The sequence below is a fragment of the Saccopteryx bilineata genome, chromosome 1, assembly GCF_036850765.1.
Source record: "Saccopteryx bilineata isolate mSacBil1 chromosome 1, mSacBil1_pri_phased_curated, whole genome shotgun sequence".
Taxonomy (NCBI): domain Eukaryota; kingdom Metazoa; phylum Chordata; class Mammalia; order Chiroptera; family Emballonuridae; genus Saccopteryx; species Saccopteryx bilineata.
This window is the reverse complement of record NC_089490.1, coordinates 56,757,948-56,779,981: the sequence shown is the minus strand read 5'-3', so window position 1 is coordinate 56,779,981 and position 22,034 is coordinate 56,757,948. Positions and strand designations below refer to the sequence as shown.

The following is a 22,034-nucleotide window of genomic DNA, read 5'->3' as shown; positions in this document are numbered from 1 at the left end:
TTTCCATATATTGGACCATATTTGTGCTCCTGGAATGAATCACTTGGTTGTGATGTTTTATTTTTTTAATGTGTTGTTGTATTTTATTTGCTAGTATTTTGTTTATGATCTTTGCATCTGTATTCATTAGAGATATTGGTCTGTAGTTTTCTTTTTTTGTGTTGTCTTTGCCAGGTTTTGGTATCAGGGTTATGTTGGCCTCATAAAATGTGTTAGGGAGTATTGCTTCTTTTTCTGTTTTTTGGAAGACTTTACAAGGGTAGGTACCAAATCTTTATTGAATGTTTGGTAGAATTCACTAGTACAATCATCTTGTCCTGGGCTTTTGTTTTTGGGGAGCTTTTATTGGGGGGTATTTTTCCAAAGTGAGAAGAGGGGAGGTAGACAGGCAGACTCCCGCATGCGCCCTACTGGGATCCACCTGGCATGACCACTAGGGGGTGATACTCTGCCCATCTGGGGCATTTCTCTGTGACTGGAGCCATTCTAGTGCATGAGGCGGAGACCATGGAGCCATCCTCAGCGCCCAGGACAACTTTGCTTCAGTGGAGCCTTGGCTGCAGCAGAGGAAGAGAGAGAGAGAGAGAAAGGAGAGGGAGAAGGGTGAAGAAGCAGATGAATGCTTTTTTTGTATGCCCTGGCTGGAAATTGAACCTTGGACTTACAAACACCGGGGTGATGCTCTGTCACTGAGCCAACTGGCCAGGGCTTTGGGTAGGTTTGGTAGTTGTTTTTACTTCCTGCCTGCTTATAGGTCTATTTAGGTTTTTCTCTCCTTATGTCTCAGTCTAAAAAGATTGTGTAGTTCTAGGAATTTATCCATTTTTTCTAGGTTGTTGAATTTGGTAGCATATAATCTTTTTTTTTTTTTTTTGTATTTTTTTCTGAAGCTGGAAACGGGGAGAGACAGTCAGACAGACTCCCGCATGCGCCCGACCGGGATCCACCCGGCACGCCCACTAGGGGCGACGCTCTGTCCACCAGGGGGCGATGCTCTGCCCCTCCGGGGCGTCGCTCTGCCGCGACCAGAGCCACTCTAGCGCCTGGGGCAGAGGCCAAGGAGCCATCCCCAACGCCCGGGCCATCTTTGCTCCAATGGAGCCTTGGCTGCGGGAGGGGAAGAGAGAGACAGAGAGGAAGGAGGGAGGGGGTGGAGAAGCAAATGGGCTCTTCTCCTATGTGCCCTGGCCGGGAATCGAACCTGGGTCCCCCGCACGCCAGGCCGACGCTCTACCGCTGAGCCAACCGGCCAGGGCCGGTAGCATATAATCTTTGATAGTATTCTACTATAGTCCTTTGTGTGTCTATGATGTCTGTGGTAATTTCTCCTCTTCTGCTTCTGATTTTGTTTATATTAGTCCTTCCTCCTTTTTCCTTAGTGTGTCTAGCCAATGGTCTGTGGATTTTATTGATCGTTTTACAGAAACAGTTCTTTGTTGCATTAATTTTTTCTATAGTCTTTTTTTGTTAGTTTGTTCTCTGTTTCATTTAGTTCTACTCTGATTTTTACTATTTCCTTTCTTCTGCTGACTTTGGTTGCCTTTGGTCTTTTTTTTTCTAGTTTCTTCAGCTGTGCTGTTAGGTTGTTTACTTGTGCTCTCTCTTGTTTCTTTATATAAGCCAGTAGTGATATAAGCCTTAGTACTGCTTTTGCTGCATCCCAGAAATTTTGGTCATGTTGTCATTTTTGTTTGTCTCTAAATATCTTTTGATCTTTGCTTTTATTTCTTCTTTTACCCATTCATTTTTTAGAAGTATATTCTTTAATTTCCACATTTTTGTGGGTTTCTTTATTTTCATTTCGCAGTTGAATACTAAATGCAAAGCCTTATGGTCAGAGAATATGTGTGGTAAAATTTCAATATTCCTGAATTTGTTGATGTTAGTTTTGTGGTCCATCATATGGTCTATTCTTGAGAATGTTCCCTGCACACTCCAGAAGAATGTATAATCTGATGTTTTGGAATGAAATGTCCTATAATTTTAGATCTACAGTGGTACCTTGAGATATGAGCAGACCAACATATGAATTTCTTTTAAGATAAGAGCTGTGACTCGGTCCATATTTTTGTTCAAGATCCGAGTGAAATTCCTAGATATGAGTTGTGATTCGGGAAGCTGCCGCTAGTTTTTGTGGTTTCATTTTAAGTAAAGAAAGTGCAGTTTTAGTTTTGTTTAAAGAAAATGCAGTTTTAGTTTACATTTAGTGTTAATAAAGTGCAGTTTTAGTTTACATGTCTATAGTGCCTGCATCCCTTCCTCCCTCTCTACTCCTGCGCCATTCACCTCTGTTAGCTGCACTCGTCTTGTCTCCAAGGTAAGAATACAGTACTAAATAATACTTTTTTCTTTTATTTCATATATTTTTTTATGCATTGGTAAAGTATACATGTGTATTTGTTAATTAAAAACATGACTTTTTTCATAATTTACAATGGTTTGGGGATGTTTCACAGGGCTAGAATGGATTAAATCTATTTCGGTTATTTTAAAAGGGAGAAATTTGTTTGATATATGAGTTGACTAACTTACGAGCTCAGTTACAGAACGAATTAAATTCGTATCTCAAGGTACCACTGTATTATGTTCATTTGGTCCTGTGAGTCATTTAAGGCTGATATTTCTTTATTGATTTTCTATTTGGATGATTTATCTAAAGCCATCAATTGTGTGTTGAGATCCCCATGTATGATCATGTTTTTGTCTGCTTCTATTTTTAGAACAATTAGTAAATGTCTTATATATTTCAGTGCTCCCAGTTTGTTGCATATTTATTAAAAAGTGTTATGCCTTCTTTTTTCTTTTTTTTTTGTTTTGATTTTTCTGAAGTGAGAAAATCAGAAAACTCAGTCTGTCTCTCTGGGGAGGCAGAGAGACAGACTCCTGTATGCGCCCAACTGGGATCCACCTGGAAAACCCACTAGGGGGCAATGTTCTACCCATCTGGGGCATTGCTCCATTGCAACTGGAGCCATTCTAGTGCCTGAGGTGGAGGCCAGGGAGCCATGGAGTCATCCTCAGTGCCTGAGCTTTGGCTGCTGGAGAGGAAGAGAGAGATAGAAAGAAAGGAGAGGGGGAAGGGTGAAGAAGCAGATGGGTGCTTCTCCTGTATGTCCTGGCTGGGAATTGAACCCAAGACATCCATATTTCAGGCCGACACTCTACTGCTGAGTCAACTGGCCAAGGCTTGTTATGTCTTCTTGATGCAGTCTCCCCATTATCATTATGAAACATTCATCTTTGTCTCTGGTTACCTTTGTTTTCTTGAAATCAATATTATCAGATATGAGTATGGTGACACCTACTTTTCTTTGAATATTATGTGGTTGGATAATTGTTTTCCAGCCTTTCACGTTATATCTACTTTTGCCCCTGCAGCTTAGATGTGTCTCTTGAAAGAACATATGTTTGGGATTTGCTTTTTGATCCAGTCCGTTACTCTGTGCCTGTTTATTGGTGAGTTTAGTTTATGTACATTTAGGGTAATTACTGACACTTCAGGATTTCATATAGCCATTTTATGTTTAGTTTTCTGGTAGCTCTATGTTTTGTTTGATTCTTCTCTTTTGTATTTCTGTCAGTTATTTTTATTTGGTGGTACTCCATACTTCTTTTTCCTGTTTCTTCTTTTTTTAACCTGTGTATGTCAATAGTGGATTTTTTGTAGGTGGTTAGGTTATTAAGAGAAAAATTGTCATAGGTACATGAGTCCTTTGTCTAATGAGTGCTTCTGCACGCCAGTCTCCTTTGCTACTGCTAACCTTTATCCTCTCCCCATTTATGTTATTGTCACAGATTATCCTTGTTTTTATTGTGACCTTATTGGAGATTTTACTTGTTGTTTTGGTCTTCGTGTCTGTCTGGTCGAATAACCCCTTTGAGTATTGCCTGAAATGGGGGTTTTCTGGTGATAAATTCCCTCAGCTGTGTATGTCTGTATTCTTAGCTGGTAATTCCTTCCTTTCAGTACTTTGAATGTTTGAGTCCATGATTTTCTGGCTTGTAGAGTTTTTGCTGAGAAGTCTGATAATAACCTAACAGGCTTTCCTTTATATGTTATGTTCTTCTTTTTCCTCACTGCCTTGAGGATTCTTTTTTTGTCACTGATTGCTGACAATTTTATCATGATGTGCCTTCAGGTAGGTCTGTTAGGGTGTGGTAACTAAGTGTTCTGTTTGCTTCTTGGATACAAGGCTCTAACTCTTCCCTTAGGCTTGGGAAATTCTCATCAATTATTTGTTTGAATAGGCTCTCCATTCCCTCCCCCCTCTCTTCTTTTTCTGATGTACCCATTATTCTTATATTAATCTTTTTAGAGTCAGGCAATTTTTGCTGAACTCTCAGTTTTTTAAATTCGTGAATATCTCTCTTCTTCTCTCTTTAGCATCTATAGTTGCTTGTCTTCAGGTTCACTGATTCTTTCCTTTATCTGCCTTGTTCTATTAGCTAAACTTTCTAACTCAGTCTTTTCATATATTGAGTTCTTCATCTCTGTTTCTAAAGTTTCAATCTCCCTTTTGACCTCATTAAGTTGCAAATGGTGTTTTCTTGCATCTTGTTGAGTATTGTCAGAACTTCAACTTTGAATTTTCTATTATTTAACTCCAAGGTTTCCATTTGATTCAGATTTTTTTTTTTTGGAGATTTTTTACTTTCTTTCTGAAGTACTTTCTGTGTTGTGTAGCCATGGTATTTGATTTCTTCTTTCTTGATGGCATTTGAGAATGGTATTGTTAAGAACCCTAACAAAAAAAACAACTAAAAAAATGAAAAATTTATATAAAAAAAGAATAGAAAATATAAATTCAAGAAATTAGGACAAATGCAAAAGAAAAACTACCGAAACAAGGATTGAAATCCCCCTAAATAAAAACAAACAAAACACCCACAAAAAATAAGAATAAAGAATATAAGAAATTAAAGAAAATGAAAATCAAAAGAGAAAATAGATAAAAGGAATAGTGGGGAAAAAAAGGTAAAAATGAAAAGGAAAAATGAATGTTGGTTTTGAGAGGTTACTATTTTCTTACAGTAGTTGTGGCTGAATTACAATCTTTAGTTCTGTGAAATTCCTTGCGTGTCCTCCACTGAGATATTGCTGTCATAATGATGTAGGCAGGGCGTAAGTTGCAGTGGTGGGTAGGGTGTGTTGTTGGGTTTTCTAGCTTTGGCTTTCCAACTTAAAGGCCATGGTGATCTCAGGCTTCAAGGCGCTTCTTTCCCCATCTCAACAGATCAGGGCACCAGACATAGAGCACCTCTCTTCTTTAGGGGAGAGAGTGGATTGGAGAGCTAGCTGTGGTCTGTCTTTGCTGTTCTATATACCTATGAGGTGAGGAAGGTGGGATCAGTGAGGCCTGGGAGCTCTTTAGTTTTTCCTGTCTCTACTGAGTGCAGGCTGCAGGCAGACCATGGGAACACTCTCCATGACCCTGTGCTCTGGCCAGTTTGATTTTTCTCCCCCTCTGCACCTCTATCTCACTGCTCCTCTTGGCAGAAGGAGACCCAGACACTTTGGGTTTCTTTCTCCATACTTCTCAGACAAAACCCAGAGAGCCTAAGCTTCCCTCTTCCCTGTGTTATGGCATTGAAGAAAAACCCAGTCATTCCAGTCTGTCTGTTTCTCAGCTCCCACCACAAATGTGTTTTCTGACACCCCCCCCTTCAACATGTGCCACCTTTAGTCCATTCAGTACAGAGATCTTTCAGGTACACCTGCAAGCCCTGCTGGGGTTCCTTCACTGCATTCTAATTGTTCAGTTTGTTGAAATTTCAAGGGGAGAGATCAGTAGTATCTCTCATGCCACCATTACTCTGACCCAGCCAAATCCATAGTTTTTTTAAAAATGCAAGCCATTTCTATTTACATCTTTCTCTTCACTGTTTTTCAAATGTATGAAAAAGTTAGGTCATATAATAGGAACCTACAAGTATATGTTATGTGTATGTATGTGTGAATATATATACAGTTATATTCACTAAAGTATTTAAGGTGGACATATACTTTAACGTTTTCATGTTAGTTTTGCCCATTTCTCAGCCTAACGTTGGATGACTTGGAGGTTGAAGTTAAATACACTGTCTCTTTCTGCATGTGGTTTATAATTCATCGCCTTTAGGTGCTTTTTCCCCCCTAATCTTATATTATTCTAATCATTAATTCTAATTTCATTAATTCAACTTTTATTAATTCAAAATTCCTTTAATGTAGCTGTACATTTTTTACACTCGTTTTATTCAATTTGTATGAATCTTATGAAATGTATTATTCATTTGCTCTAATTTCCTTATTACAAAGTGAGTTATTTCAGAAAAAGAATTTTATTATAAGGGATACTTTCTTCTGACCATGCCACATTATACTATAGCACATAGTGAGTATAAAGTAATTACCACTGATAGCATTACTTAAACATAGAATCTAACCTTTATGAAGCTACAATGACATACAACTGAAGCAAAGGTAGTTCTCTAATGTAAACTAGAAAAACACTGTTTTTCAAATAAAGTGGCTCTGCTTATAACAAACTAAATGTTTGAGCTTTAATCACATACATACATTTATGTTAGAATTTATATTTTCTCCAAAAAATATATCTTAATAAACTTCTATTGTATTCATTATTACCTATCATATTCTCTTTGAATCAACAAACATCTTGATAAGAGAAATTTCTTAATATTTTATCTGAGTTTTTAAAGCTAAATTATATTTATTAAAGATACTAATTTTAGTAAGAAAATAATCTGTATAGTATGCTTTTTTTCTGTCTCTTCTTTGTCTATTCTCTCGATTTTCACATAGCAAGATAAAGTCCATTTTTTAAAAAGCTTGTATTTTGTTATTTTTCATGTATATGTACCATATGGAATAAGTTAGAAAATAAGAATAATATTCCTAATATTAAAAAAGGAAACAGCATAAACTTACTTAGTTATATTCAGAGCTCAATCTATATATAAACAAAAGCAAAAAACACTATCAGTAGCAGTGTCTTGTGGGTTAAAAAAAGTTCCTTTGTTCAATTTTTTTCCTTGCCTCCTTAGTTTATAGGTATTTATAAACAAAGGTGAAGAGGGTGTACACATATGAAAGTAGTTTAGTTCTTATTTTTAAAGACTCTCCTATGGTTGGTTTGATGGAAGAATGGTTTAACAATATATATATATATATATTGTATTTTTCTGAAGTTGGAAATGGGGAGGCAGTCAGACAGACTCCCACATGTGCCCGACTAGAATCCACCCGGCATGCCCACCAGGGGGTGATGCTCCGCCCATCTGGGGCTCTGCTTTGTTGCAACCAGGGCCATTCTAGCACCTGAGGCAGAGGCCACAGAGCCATCCTCAGCACCCGGGCCAACTTTCCTCCAGTGGAGCCTTGGCTGCAGGAGGGGAAGAGAGAGACAGAGAGGAAGGAGAGGGGGAGGGGTGGAGAAACAGATGGGCGCCTCTCCTGTGTGCCCTGGCTGGGAATCGAACCCGGGACTCCTGCACATCAGGCTGACGCTCTACCACTGAGCCAACTGACCAGGGCCTAAAACCTAATTTTTAATTAATATCACATCTTGACCTAACCATATTGTTGGTCAGTATATGCATTCTGCTGCAGACACACACTCTACACTGCCTTTGCAGTCATTGAACTCTCAAAGCATGCTTCCAACTGCAAATATTTGCTCTTGCTCTTCCCTCTAAAATATTCTTTCCCAAGAAGTCTACTTGGTTAATGAACTAATCATTTTTCAGTATTTGTTGGAATCTTACCTTCTTCTGAGGCTCATTATGATTATCCCATATAAAACTGAAATCTGCCCCACTTTCTCCACATCTCTGGCTCTCCTGATACTTTTGCTGTACTTTTTATTATATAACTTTATGTAATTTATTCATTGATTACATTTTTGTGTTTATTGTGTGTCTCTGCTACTAGAATATGTATTCTCTTAAGAACCGGTATCTATCTTGTTCATTTTATGAACAAGTTTCTATATCAATTCAAGGCACAAAATAGATATACAATAAATATCTGTTAAACTAGATTGGGCTGCTCAAATGGAAGACACACAAGAGAATGTGAGTGGATTGGTAAAAATCTTTCACTGTACTAGAAAATTAAAGTTTAAACATGCCCTACTTTTGATGAGTTCTTATCATCATTTTTACATAGAAAGTGGAGCCATATGGATGTGGTGAATGATGAATACCTAATTTTCTCAAGTCTAACAAACAGATTATCTCCTGATGGGCTAGAAATATTGAAGTCAGCATGTTACATAAAATAATCTAACTATATTTAATGTAAAATGGTAGTAAATATTTTTTGAGCTGATAGATTTCAAAGTCCCATTACTTAAAGCTATAAGAAAATTTATGTAAAATTTGTCGCTATCAGGACATAAGAACAAAATAATCATTCATATTTCCAATATGATCATATTCTAACTTAGTTTTTCATCATTTGATTGTTTTTATTTCACAAATTATAACAGTCCAGGATTAACACAGCATGCAGTGATTTTGGTTTAATCATAATGGAGTGATTAATTCTTCAGACTTTTTTTGTGGCATCCACAGATGGTGACCTATTTTTTTTTATCTTCAGTCCAAATAAAACTATACCCTACAGTATAGATAGTAAAGATTGCCAGATATGGGAATATAAACAAACTAAGCAACTGTTTAATTTATTGTTAACCAATATGCTTAGATTGGGATATGTAGAAATTCAAATAGAAAAAAAGGCTCAATCACATTGAGCACATGTTGGAATGGTGTTTCCTGGGGTAGTCTGTATCTTGAGAGACCTCATAGATGACATTTCTTACTGCATGGAGTTCACTATGGTTTGGGATCTGATTCTCTGTTCAAGAAGGTCAGAAATTTGATGGTGTCAGTGTACAAAGCCCATATCCCAAGAACATGTGTTAAGTAAAACCTGCACTTTGAAGTCAACCCTTGGCTCCATTAACTACTCCATTTGCAACCTTGGGAAAGTTACTTACCTTCCCTAAGGCTTCGTTTCTCATCTGAAAAACAATGTGAAAAATAATAACAGTACCTACTTCATAGGGTTGTTGTGACAATTGAGACTACACATTAAAAAACAGAATTACTGGCCTGACCTGTGGTGGCGCAGTGGATAAAGCGTCGACATGGAATGTTGAGGTCGCCGGTTCGAAGCCCTGGGCTTGCCTGGTCAAGGCACATATGGGAGTTGATGCTTCCTGCTTCTCCCTCCCCCTTCTCTCTCTCTCTCTCTCTCTCTCTCTCTCTCTCTCTCTCTCTCCTCTCTAAAATTTAATAAAATTTAAAAAAAATTAAAAAAAAATTACTTTTGTTAAGTGCTAAAAACAGTAACTAATTTTTTCCCTGGAAGGATGATGAGGGCCAGTAATTTAACTAAAAGTTATTGGCTGGTGCCTGCCTGGTGGTGGCACAGTGGATAGAGCATTGACCTGGGATGCTTAAGTTTCAGGTTCAAAACTCCGAGGTAGTTGGCTTGAGCATGGGATCTTTGACATGATTCCGTAGTGGCTGGCTTGAGCAAGGGGTCACTGGCTCAGCTGGAGCTCCGCAGTCAAGGCACATATGAGAAGCAAACAATGAACAACTAAAGTGCTGCAACTATGAGTTGATGCTTCTCATCTCTCTTCCTGTCTGTCTCTCTCTTTTTTCACAAAAATAAACAAATAATTTTGTTGGCTGGCAAATTTGGGTTAATATTAGAATATTTAATAATTGGAATTATCAAAAAATAAAATAATGTGTATAAAAGTACTTACCAAAGTGCTTTCACATAAAAGCCTATCAGTTGTTATTCTTGGTTGTTTTTGTTGTTAATATTACTTGTAACCTTTCTGTCACTCTAAGTGCATGGGCAGATGTGCTTATTTAATGATTTCTGCCTTAAGTGGGACGACAGATTGGAATTAATTATTTTGTAAAGTGTTCTAACTTTAGGATTCTATTAAAGTACAAAAGAAGCTATATTTTATTTAAACATTCTTGGCTGATCTGTATCATAAAACTCAGTGATTCAGAGATAATTGTGGTCATTATGAGTCAGTTGAAAATGTTTGATCATCACATATATAGTTGACCCAGAGGAATAAATTTCTCATTCAAAATTTTAAATTACTTTGTTTTGCATAAACTTTAGCTTTTTCTTATTTTTCCCAAAGTTTATTTCATTATGAGTACAAGAGACAAGGTGGTTAATTGAAGAGAAAAAAAATTCACAAAAAGTTTTTACTTGCTTTGTATTATATTCCCTATTCATTAACATATTCATTGTATAGTCAACTTTAAAGCAGGTTCATGGTGAATATTCTTCAACACAAGATTATAAAAAGATACTAAAAACTATTGAATTAACTTGCAAAGATTAAAAATGATACATGGACTTATGTAAGCCATGTATGCCAATCAACTAGTCCAGTTCTTTACTCTCTCTTTCTTTTTAAAAAATCTGCTTTTTAAAAAATATGATCCCCCAATATTTTCAATGACATTTATCCTAAGAACAGATTCATCACCTAATCCATGAAGATGGTTCGTCTGTCATGTCCTTGATCAACGCCTTGACTCCATTTCTGTAACCATAACCCAACTTCCCTAGACCTTACTACTTTATATCTTAATCACTATACAGAACCCTTCAGTAACTTCTAGTTTCTTTTGTATTCTAGTTATAAATCTTCAAGAACTTATCTTTATCCCTTTATTAACTGTTTTCAATTTGACATATAAATCCCTTTCTGATATGCCCCATGTACTCTGCCTTTTTCTCTTGCCACCCTCCAGCCCGCTGTGTACCCTTTGTATAGTAGTCCCCCCATCCGCAGTTATGCTTTCTTTGTTTTGTTACCTGCAATTAATTGTAGTGCAGAACTATTAAGTGGAATGTTTTAGAAATAACGAACTCATAGTGTTAAAATTTGCACTATTCTGAGTGGTGTGAAGAAATCTCGGGCCATCCTTCTCCATCTCGCCTGGGGCAGGAATCATCCCTTTGTCCTGTGTCTCCACACTGTATATGCGCCCTGCCCATTAATGTACTGCGTTGCCAGTCATATAAAGTATAGCATGTACGTTTATGTACAGTACATGATATTTGATAATAAATGACTGTTAACTGTTTTATGTATTTACTGTACAGTACTCTTAATTGTTATTTTAGAGTGTACTCTTTCTACTTATAAAAAAGTATTGGCTGCAAAACAGTGTGCTGTGTTACTCAGCAGTAGCCTCATACATCTTGTCCTGAGGTAGGCTCTTGATTGCATCATTTTCTGTTGTGCTTGATTTCATCTCTCGTTGTTTTGTACAGTAACATGCTGTACAGGCTTGTAACCTAAGAGAAATAGGCTATACCATATAGGTTTTTGTAAGTATATTCTATGATGTTCGCATAATGACAAAACCACCTAACAACACATTTCTCAGAATGTATCCCCATCCTTAAGTGGCGCATGAGTACATTTTTTAGGGATAGTGTATTCTTGGTAAGGTCTAAATCCTTGAAATAGCTACCCTGCTCTTCTGTTTAACACTTTGGTTTTTCTCCTAAATGTTATAAAATGCAAAAGAATTGCTTTTAAGTACTTTTTACACATGACTAAGTACTCAAATATTGGCTATTAAAAAGGCATATTTTCTTCCAACTTAGAAATAATCAGCAAGTGACTTGATTTGAATGCATTGCTTGTTTTCTTGACATTTAAATATATCTTTTAAATATATCTATTTAAATACAGGAATGAATACTTAATATGCATTCAAATCTTATCATGGATTTGAATTTTCAGACATAATTTTTACAATTGCCATCAAAAGAGAACAAATATTAAAAATTAAGGATTTCTAACTACCTCTTGTTGTGGTTATTATGCATCAAAAACAACCCCACCAGATGTGTTCCATCAATGTGAATAACAACAACTCTTACAACAGCTAATACATTTTTTCCTTTTTAAATTTTTAATTACACTTTACATTTAACATAATTTTGTATTAGTTTCAGATGAACAGCATAATGGTTAGACCATCATATACTCTACAAAGTGTTTCCTTTGATATTCCCAGTACCCCCCTGGCAACATACATAGTTATTACAATGTTATTGACTGCATTTCCTATACAGTACTTCACATCCCTGTGAGTATTTTATAACTGCCAATCTGTACTTCTTAGTCCCTTCACCTTTTACCCAGTCCCACAGTTAATATATTTTTAAGGTATATACCAGGCTCTGTTCTGTTTTTACGTACTTGTATTTCTCAAAAACAACTTATGACATTCTTACAATTATTTGTCCTCATTTTTCAGATAAGAAACAGAGGCAAGGAAAGAGTAACTAAATTTCTATAGCTACCCCACTTTAGTGACAGGGTCTAGATTCAAATTCAGACAATCTAGTTCCATAGCCCGTGCTCTTAATCGTTACACTGCATTCCTCTCTGATTTAAAGGAATGTTATCCAAATAGGTCAGTGTGGAAAATGTGTCTGTAGCACAATCTGTATACTCATACATCTTCCAAATGCAGCTTTTGGTATCACAGTGAAAACAGAAATGACAGTAACTGTAAGCTTTTGGCTGAATTTTAAACATGTACCATGAGGATAAGTAGTATTTTAACAATGTACAAAGACAGTTATGGAAAATTAGGTGATTTGTTTGAAAACTATTCATTTTCCTCTTTCCCCAAATATTGTAACTTCCCCAAACAAACAAAACAGTTTAATGATATATTCTGGTTCTTGAGTTGTAAACAAATAGTTAATGGATATGTATTCAATGGAAGTTTCATTCCATGGGCATTCCAAGCCTTGTTACATCTTGTCCATTGCAAGCACACTCCCGTTCCGGGTTCTTCCCCCTTGCTATTGTCTTGAACCGCAGGCTTTTCTCTTTCCCTTCCCCTTCCCTCCAAGTGACGCATTTCCCGCATCATTCTGTTTTAAATTGCAGCCTTCATGCTGGCTGGCTTTCTCTACTCTACTGATCACCTTATAACATGTTGTATAATTTACTTATTTACTACCTGTCTCAGATAAATACAATATAAACTCTATGAGGGTAAGTAAGGATTTTTGTCTGTTTGGTTCAGGTCTCTATCCCCAGAACCGGACTCCTAGGAAACACTCAGTAAATATTTGTTGAATGCATTCAATTTATATCTGGTTTCAAAGTAGTTACCATGAAAAAATTTAAACTTTTATATTAAAAGCTTGTAGTTAACTAAAATTAAAGCTTTCATGCGGGTGAAAGGACAAACAGAAAAAACCAATCCACTTGGTTTTGACAGTCTCTGACACATAATAAGTTTTCAGTGACTATTAAATACATATTATACTCTGGTAGTTAAGGTAGTTTTGTTAATCAGTTTTATAATATATTTACTCACATGCACTTTTTTTCATTCTTAACATTCTAATGTTAAGATAAAAGAGCAAACAAATATATTCCACAATTATACATATTGAAATGTGTATATACACAATAGATTTCTTCTGAAATTATATTTTGCTTTGCAAGATTTCATCCAACTGAAGCACTAGAAGTCACACATTTCTTTTGCCTTTTGAACCTAAACTTAATTTAGGTTGATATTTCTGTCACCTTGATAACAATTCATGTTATGCAGAAACTGAAAAAAATGCAAGTCATATTTTATTTTTCTTTAGACTCACTTCATATCTCTGATATGAAATGGTTGCCATTAAATGTTGATTTACAACCATGTATTATTTTTTAATGAGGAAGAAAATCATGATTGTTTGGAGTTTTAAATGCTGGAATGCCATTCTAGAAAGTTAAAAAAAAATTCCCAGATATCTTTTTGCATTGAAAGTTAGCCATTTAAATTTGATAATTTGGTTGCTGTTAGCATTGTATAATGCTACATAGTATAGGAAAAGAGTATACCACAGCCAAACAAGTTTTAATGTGAATGTTCACTTCAAACTGTGTTCATAGCCGTACCAATATTTTTATAGTTAAGTTAAACTTTTTTCTGGATAAGCTATATTGATATGTTGGAAAATAAATAAATGATACTGAAGGTAAATAAAAAATAAATAAATCTAAACATTGTTCACTGGTGTACAGTTAGAGAAATTAGCTCTGTCTTCTATAGGTACCCTTCCTCATACACGCTTTCTGTAAACTTAGTCAAAGAAAATATTTAGGTGTTTTATGTTTAAAGACTTAGACCCTGGTCTCAACACCTTGCAGCATGCCAAATGTAAGATGTTCCTCAGTCATACTCAAGATAGTTCTATAAAGTTGGAAAGGCACAACAGTATAGGAGACTTAATTATTTTGTGAGATGGATAGTAGAGCAAGTTGATAAATAATATTTTTAAAAATGTATTTATTTCTCACCGGGTATCAAATATTCTTTTTTGAAAACATATATTTATTTATTCAATGAATTATGAATACTTGCTATATGCCAGGTATTATTCTAGGAACTGGACATACACACCTGTTTTTATTGCTAGTATTATCAGACTTACCTGCGTAGAGTTGTAATAATCAACTAATCCCCAATACATATGTTCATGGTGAAGCCAGGGTTACAGAAATTTTGTCATACTTCAACATGTTTATAGACAATGGGTTGTTGGCTCAATTCTTTCACTATTATGGGCAGTAGTTTTTGTTTGTTTTACTTATTCACCATCTTGCCAAAACATAAGCTGCAAAAAGAGCAATTGGAGGAGTCAAAACTTGAAATACATGGAGTTCTAAAACACACAGTATGTAACTGGTGCTCTACATAAAGGAAAGCCAAATAATTAGTATAAGAAGAAATGAGGGTGAAGGGAGGCAAAAGTTTCCTAGATATGTGGTTTGGTGTCTGTCGTTAATGTTGTAAAAATTCTTATCCATTATTGCCTCAAATATTTCCTGTCCCGCTGTTATATCCATTGTGTGTATATTATGTCTTTTGTAATTGTCCCACAGTTCTTGATTATTATGTTCTTCTCAATGCATTTCAGTTTTGCAACAAGTACTTACTGACATTTCTTCCTGCTCACTAATACTTCCTTCTCTGTGTGCAGTTTAATGATGAGCCCATTAACTGCAATCTTCATTTATATTATTTCGATTTTGATTTCTAGCATTTCTCTTTTTTTTTTCTTAGAATGTGTGAGACTGAGAGACAGGGACAGACCTACAGGAAGGGAAAGAGATGAGAAGCATCAATTCATAGTTGCGGCACCTTAGTTGTTCATTGATTGTTTTCTCATATGTACCTTGACTGGGGAGTTCCAGCTGAGCCAGTGATCCCTTGCTCAAGCCAGTGATCTTGGGCTCAAGCCAGCAACCATGGACTTCAAGCCAGTGACCATGGGGTCATGTCTATGATCCAACACTTAAGCTGGGGACCCCATGCCCAACCTGGTGAGCTCACGCTCAAGCTAGCAACTTCAGTGTGGGGGAAAAACGATGTTAGGCTAGCTCACTGGTTTACTGGCTGCAAGCACTTTGCCTGGTTAGTGTGCGAGCACATGGCAGTGCCACATGTGGATAGCGTTTGTGAGCTATGGGAGCTTTCCCTCAGGGGCGATTCTCCCAGATTGCTCTCCTGCCACTGTGAAGTGAGGTTTTCCTGTTCCCTTGCCGTTCACTGCAAAAAGCTCTGAATTGAGCCAACAACCCGTTGTCTATAAACATGTGAAGTATGACAAATTTATTAGCTCTTTTCCTTTTTTGTTTATTTGCTTGCCTGTCTTTGCAAGCCTCCAATAAATGGGTCTGGCCGACACTTTCCGGCTCTGCAGTTCCTCTACCATCTGTCCAAATTCAGTGAGAACCTGCCTGGCCTCAACCACCAGCATTGCACTTGGGGTTTCAAACTTGGGTCCTCAGCATCCCAGGCTGATGCTCTGTCCAGTGTGCCACCACCTGGTCAGCATTTCATTTTGATTCTTTCTTAGAGTTTCTATCTCTTCTGTTTATGTTACCCGTATGTTCTTGGATGTTGTCTACTACTACTTTACCTATTAAACCCTTTAGCAAATTAATCATAGTAACTTTAAATTCCTGGTCTGATTGTTCCAAAATCTCCATCATATCTGAATCTAGTTCTGATGCTTGTTTTGTCTTTTCAGACTATTTTCTACTTTTTACTTCTTTGTAACTTTCTGTTGAAAGCTGGACATAATGTATAGATCAAAGGCAGTGAGGCCTTCAGAGTGAGGCTGTGTTTACTGTTTGCTGTAGCTGTAATGCTAGCGGATAGTTTCCTCAGTGTTGTTTTTATCACCCCATTGTCTTTGGCTTTCCTCACAGATGCATTAAATAGAGTCTGAGGCTGGCAGTTCTTTTAGTTGTAATCTCCTGTTATTCTATTGGGTCCTGTTGAGGTGGTAATGAGGTGTGGGGGGAATGGAAGCGTGTTAGAGTCCTAGTTTTCAGTCTCAGTCTGGTAGTGAGCCTAAGATGGGTATTCCCCTTTCTCCGTTTTGAAGGCTAGAGGGAACTGCAGTTGGGTATTTCATTTTTTCCCAGGTTGAAGGTTAGAGGGGCCTTTCTAAAGGAAAATAGAGGACTCTGGGTGTATTTCAGAATGCTTACTTTTTCTTTCCCTCTGCTGGAAGCATAAGGGGAGTTCTCTAGTTTTCCCAGAGAGAACCCGGTGAGGTTCCAGAGGCAACACTGTAGCTGAGTTCTCCCCAACATGGCCTTCCTGGGAGTTTTTAACTCAGACTGTTTGCACTAAGCTGCCAGCAGTATGTCGGTTCCAGTTTAAAGTATTGGCCCAGATGCCGGCTCCGGTTGCGGGGTTAGCTCCTCGCCTTCTGTTCCAGGTAAGCTGTGAGTCTCTCTCTGTGTTTGCCTGTTTGTCTCTCCAGTTTGGGGGGGCAGCGAAATGGGTTCAAGCAGTTGCTATTTTGAGTTTGTTCAGCATTTTTCTTGTCCTGATGACTGCAGTGTCAACTTTCGAGCTTTTTGCATGTCAGGCTGGAAACTTTGACCCCAGTTTCAGAAGTCTGGGATGCAAATGGTAAAAGGTTGAAGATGAGGAAGCTTTCTGGTATACTGAGTTGAATTCTAAATCTTAGTTTTGTTTTCAACTTTAGTTTGACAGCCCAAACTATGACATTGCCTTATCACATCCTAAATGAATCCTTCCCCCATGTTGTGTCACCTTAAGCTCTGTAAAGTTCTGTCCGGCACAACCCTAGCTGGGCCTCTGATCTTCCTTGATTTGTAATTAATTAGTCATGACCCAGAGCTAACATACTTCTGGTGGGCATGTGAGCATCAGTTTTCAGGTGTGCTTTTTGCTAATATAGAATTATCAGTTGATTTTGATTAAAGTGGGGGCTGAGATCTAGCTTGTTAGGAGATTTATACTCAGATTCAAAAGCCATTGAATTTCTTACATATTCAAAAAAGTTGTAGTAGTAAGTGATCTGCATTATGCATCTGGTCTCTTACAGTGAGTGAATATGAGAATGGAAATATTCTGTTTACAAAAGAAAACATAAATATCTAAATGGCTGGTCTTGTTTTAATGATTTAGTTTCAAAAATATATGGAAAGTTATATTTTGGAGAATTTTTGTTGCTGTATTTTCTTCGAAAGAAATGCTATCATTCATCTTTTTAGGTATTTCCTTGAGGTGGGACTCTTTGTATTTCAAAACAGATGACTCTCTCTTTTAGGGCTTAATGTGCTGTAGTTCATTCTAAAAATCTCTTCTTAAGTTTATTGTAGAGTAAGAGAAATATAATATGTAAGTTATTAGTCCCTTTCCTATTGCAGTTTGATATTAATAATAGAATTTTTGCAATTAATAAATTAATAAATATGCACTCTCTCTTTTTAATTTAAACATAGACATGGACACGTCAATATCATAAGAGAAATCAGAGTAGATTTTAAAAACATAGGTACTAAACTCATGGACCTGGGTTTTAAAGAACATTTTATGAACTTGACTCCAATGGCAAGAGAAGTGAAGGCAAAGATAAATGAATGGGACTACATCAGAATAAAAAGTTTTTGCTCAGCAAGAGAAACTGATATCAAAATAAACAGACAGCCAACTAAATGGGAAATGATATTTTCAAACAACAGCTCAGATAAGGGCCTAATATCCAAAATTTACAAAGAACTCATAAAACTCAACAACAAACAAACAAACAATCCAATAAAAAAATGGGAAGAGGACATGAACAGACACTTCTCCCAGGAAGAAATACAAATGGCCAACAGATATATGAAAAGATGCTCAGCTTCATTAGTTATTAGAGAAATGCAAATCAAAACTACAATGAGATACCACCTCACCCCTGTTAGATTAGCTATTATCAACAAGACGGGTAATAGCAAATGTTGGAGAGGCTGCGGAGAAAAGGGAACTCTCATCCACTGTTGGTGGGACTGTAAAGTAGTACAACCATTATGGAGGAAAGTATGGTGGTTCCTCAAAAAACTGCAAATAGAACTACCTTATGACCCAGCAATCCCTCTACTGGGTATATACCCCAAAACCTCAGAAACATTGATACGTAAAGACACATGCAGCCCCATGTTCATTGCAGCACTGTTCACAGTGGCCAAGACATGGAAACAACCAAAAAGCCCTTCAATAGAAGACTGGATAAAGAAGATGTGGCACATATACACTATGGAATACTACTCAGCCATAAGAAATGATGACATCGGATCATTTACAGCAAAATGGTGGGATCTTGATAACATTGTACGGAGTGAAATAAATAAATCAGAAAAAAACAAGAACTACATGATTCCGTACATTGGTGGAACATAAAAACGAGACTAAGAGACATGGACAAGAGTGTGGTGGTTACCAGGGGTGGGGGGAGGGAGGACATAGGAGGGAGGGAGGGAGAGAGTTAGGGGGAGGGGGAGGGGCACAGAGAACTAGATAGAGGGTGACGGAGGACAATCTGACTATGGGCGAGGGGTATGCAACATAATTTAATGACAAGATAACCTAGACATGTTTTCTTTGAATATATGTACCCTGATTTATTAATGTCATCCCATTAACATTAATAAAAATTTATTAAAAAAAAAAAAGTCAGGTAGTAAAAGCATTACCGTATTTTTCGCTCTGTAAGACACACCTGACCATAAGACATACCTGGGGTTTTAAGGAGGAAAATAAGAAAAAAAATTCTGAACCAAATGGTGTATTAAAATATTTAATAAAATACCATTTTTTTCACTCCATAAGACACACAGGCATTTTCCCCTCCACTTTTTTTGGGGGAAAGTGCGTCTTATGGAGCGAAAAGTACGGTAAATAATTTTATATCATCCTCCACATTTCAATGTTAGCAGAGCACGGGGGGGACAGCAGAGAGTAGCGCAGCAGAGGACAGGAGCCAGGTGCTGAAAAGGTAGCAGCAAGACTAACGGATGAAAGTTTCAGGAAAGTGGGAATTAACTGGACCAAACAGAGCAGCAAATGAAGCGAGGTAAGAATTAAAAGTTTCAGTTCCACTGAAAACTTATTTTTATTTTTCATTATATAAATAAGATATTTGACATGAAATGGTTAACAGGCACATAACCAAATAAGGTCCATAAGGAACACATGTGAGTAATAAAACTTAGCTAAAGCAGCAAAGTGTAATAAAACTTTTATAATATATAAAGTAGATCTTTGTCAGCAGATGTAAAAACCTTTCAAAAATGGTAGTCATTTTCACTTAATTTGGCACTGTAAAATTAATCATTTTAGCTTATTAGTAAAATTGAGTATACGGGAATATAACCTCTTAACTTTTTTTAGATTAAAAAATGTTTCATCATAGAGGAAAAACTTCCTTTCAATCATGAAATGTTTTTGATCATAGAATCAAAATCCTTAACTTTTAGGAATTTGCTTAAAATATGAGTTTTGAGTTGAGATATTTGATTGAGTTATAACTTTTAAAAATATTTTGTTAAACACTGATAACAATGAAAATCTTGGAAAGCAGTCTTGACACTAAAGTTCCTGTGATTCGAAGCAAGAAAAAAATAGCATTCCAATATAATATATTTAGTCATTGTTTATATTAAAAGTGGTTTTGCAAAAGTTGTGCTCATAGAAATATTAAAACCTTATGTCTTCTTATAAAATATAACTTGAAATTCTTATTTTGGAAACTGATATACTTTTATAACTTGTTTTTTTGCCTTTATTTTAAGAAGCTCTTAGTCACTTTTATATAATTAGCCTACATTTAAATATTAATTCTACCAAGAGATATATAAACATCAATATAAAATCTATAGAGGTATAAAATTATTTGGATATATATATAAGTACACTGAATATGCACATGCTTTCAATAATTAATTCTGTAAATACTTGATAACTACTGTATTTCCCCATGTATAAGATGCTCCCATGTATAAGACACACTTTAATTTTGGGGCCATAAATTTTGAAAAAAATATTGCATACAGTTATTGAACTCAAGTTTTATTCACCATAAAATTCATATAACTCCTCATCACTGTCAAAACTCCCATCCATTAGTTTTTCCTCATCTGTGTCTGATGACGAAACACTGGTCTTCAACAATGAGCGCAAAAACAGGTGCAAAAAAGTGGAAAATGCAAGTTAAAAAATCTACAACTATTGTATAAGACGCACCCAGTTTTTAGACCCCAAATTTTTCGAAGAGGGTGCGTCTTATACAAGGGGAAATATGCTATGTCCTAAATTTCAGTGGAAAGTTCATCTGAGTTAGCTATGTGACTCTAACCCTCAGGTTTAGGGAGCTGGATAAAGTAGTAGCTGACTGCAGTGCCTTTCTGATTACCCTTGAGACGAGCCAAAGCATAGCTTCCCTGATACAGAACCATAGGATTATTTGAAAGCATAACATGTAAGTTTCCTCAGCTTGAATCCTGATTTCCTTTGTTTCACTTTCTCCTATTTCAGTTGGTTTTAAAAAATCTGTCATATACTTCCATTTTAAGGCCTACAATATTGTGTTTGGATAAAATTAAAGTGTGTTATACATAAATTATCTTCCATACCTTTTGAAATCAGTACCTTTTAAAATTTAAAACATAGCAATGACAAGTTTAAAGTAGCATATGTTCCAGGAAAAACAATCTTTCATTTTGTTACTATTTGTGACATTGTTAAGACATTTTTATGGCATTGTTTCAAAGGGAATTTTGTGGATTTGTGTATTTCTTGGGCGTTGGTGGTATCAAGGACACTTCATACTCGTTTTTCTAGGGTCCTTAAGTCTTATCTGGTGAGTTGGTTTAATGATGTCTACATTCTCAAATGTCTTATATTATGATTATGAAGCTGAAAAATTTTACTTGAAGTTATAATCTCATATATCCCGTATTGTCTTTACATTGTTTGGTATGTGGAGAATTTGGAATGTACCATAGTTTTGGAAATTTTGCTTACAACCAGCATCTCTGAATCTGTATTCTCTTTTGCTGAAATTTATTTTTTAACTGGGCTTTGAAAATATAAACCTCACTCTTTCTTTTTCTGGAAACCACAGAATCCACAAAATGTTATTGTTATCAGCTTATGGGAAAACAAAGTGACTAACAGCTCATATGAGAAAAAAAAAAGTGGGAATTTCTTTACTCCACATATGTTTATGATTTAAGCATTGTCAACTTTACAAAAACAGTTACAGCCTCCATGTGACTCAGTGGTAGCCACATTCTTCTCTTTCCCCCCCACTAAACTGCTACATACTTTTTTCTCGTGATCTGATAGAGCCATCCCTAGGAAAGGAAAATTTGGTGTATTCATGAAACTATGTTTATATGTTGTCATTTGACATACTTCTATTAAAAATTTTGTCCCTTTTGAATTTTCTGGAACTTTGTGAATTTTCATATTGTCTAGCTTTGAAAAGAGTTGGAGCTATACCAGTAAATAATTTTGGCATAGAAATATCCTTGCATCATGAGCTTATTCCTTTTTGAGATCTTGTTCATTTGTATTACCAGAAAATAAAAGGTCTTTTTCTGAAATTTTGTGTGGGATACTTTGTTAGATGATGA

General features: G+C 36.2%; 1 protein-coding gene and 1 non-coding gene across 2 annotated transcripts in view; one reads left to right on the top strand and one right to left on the bottom strand.

Annotated features, from left to right (window-relative positions):
• Nucleotides 1-22,034, top strand: part of ME1 (malic enzyme 1) — a 194,634-nt gene that overhangs the window by 92,684 nt on the left and 79,916 nt on the right. The window lies entirely within an intron of this gene.
• TRNAI-GAU (transfer RNA isoleucine (anticodon GAU)) lies at nucleotides 7,462-7,537 on the bottom strand. The gene has a single exon. It is a non-coding gene; the product is annotated as a tRNA-Ile (tRNA).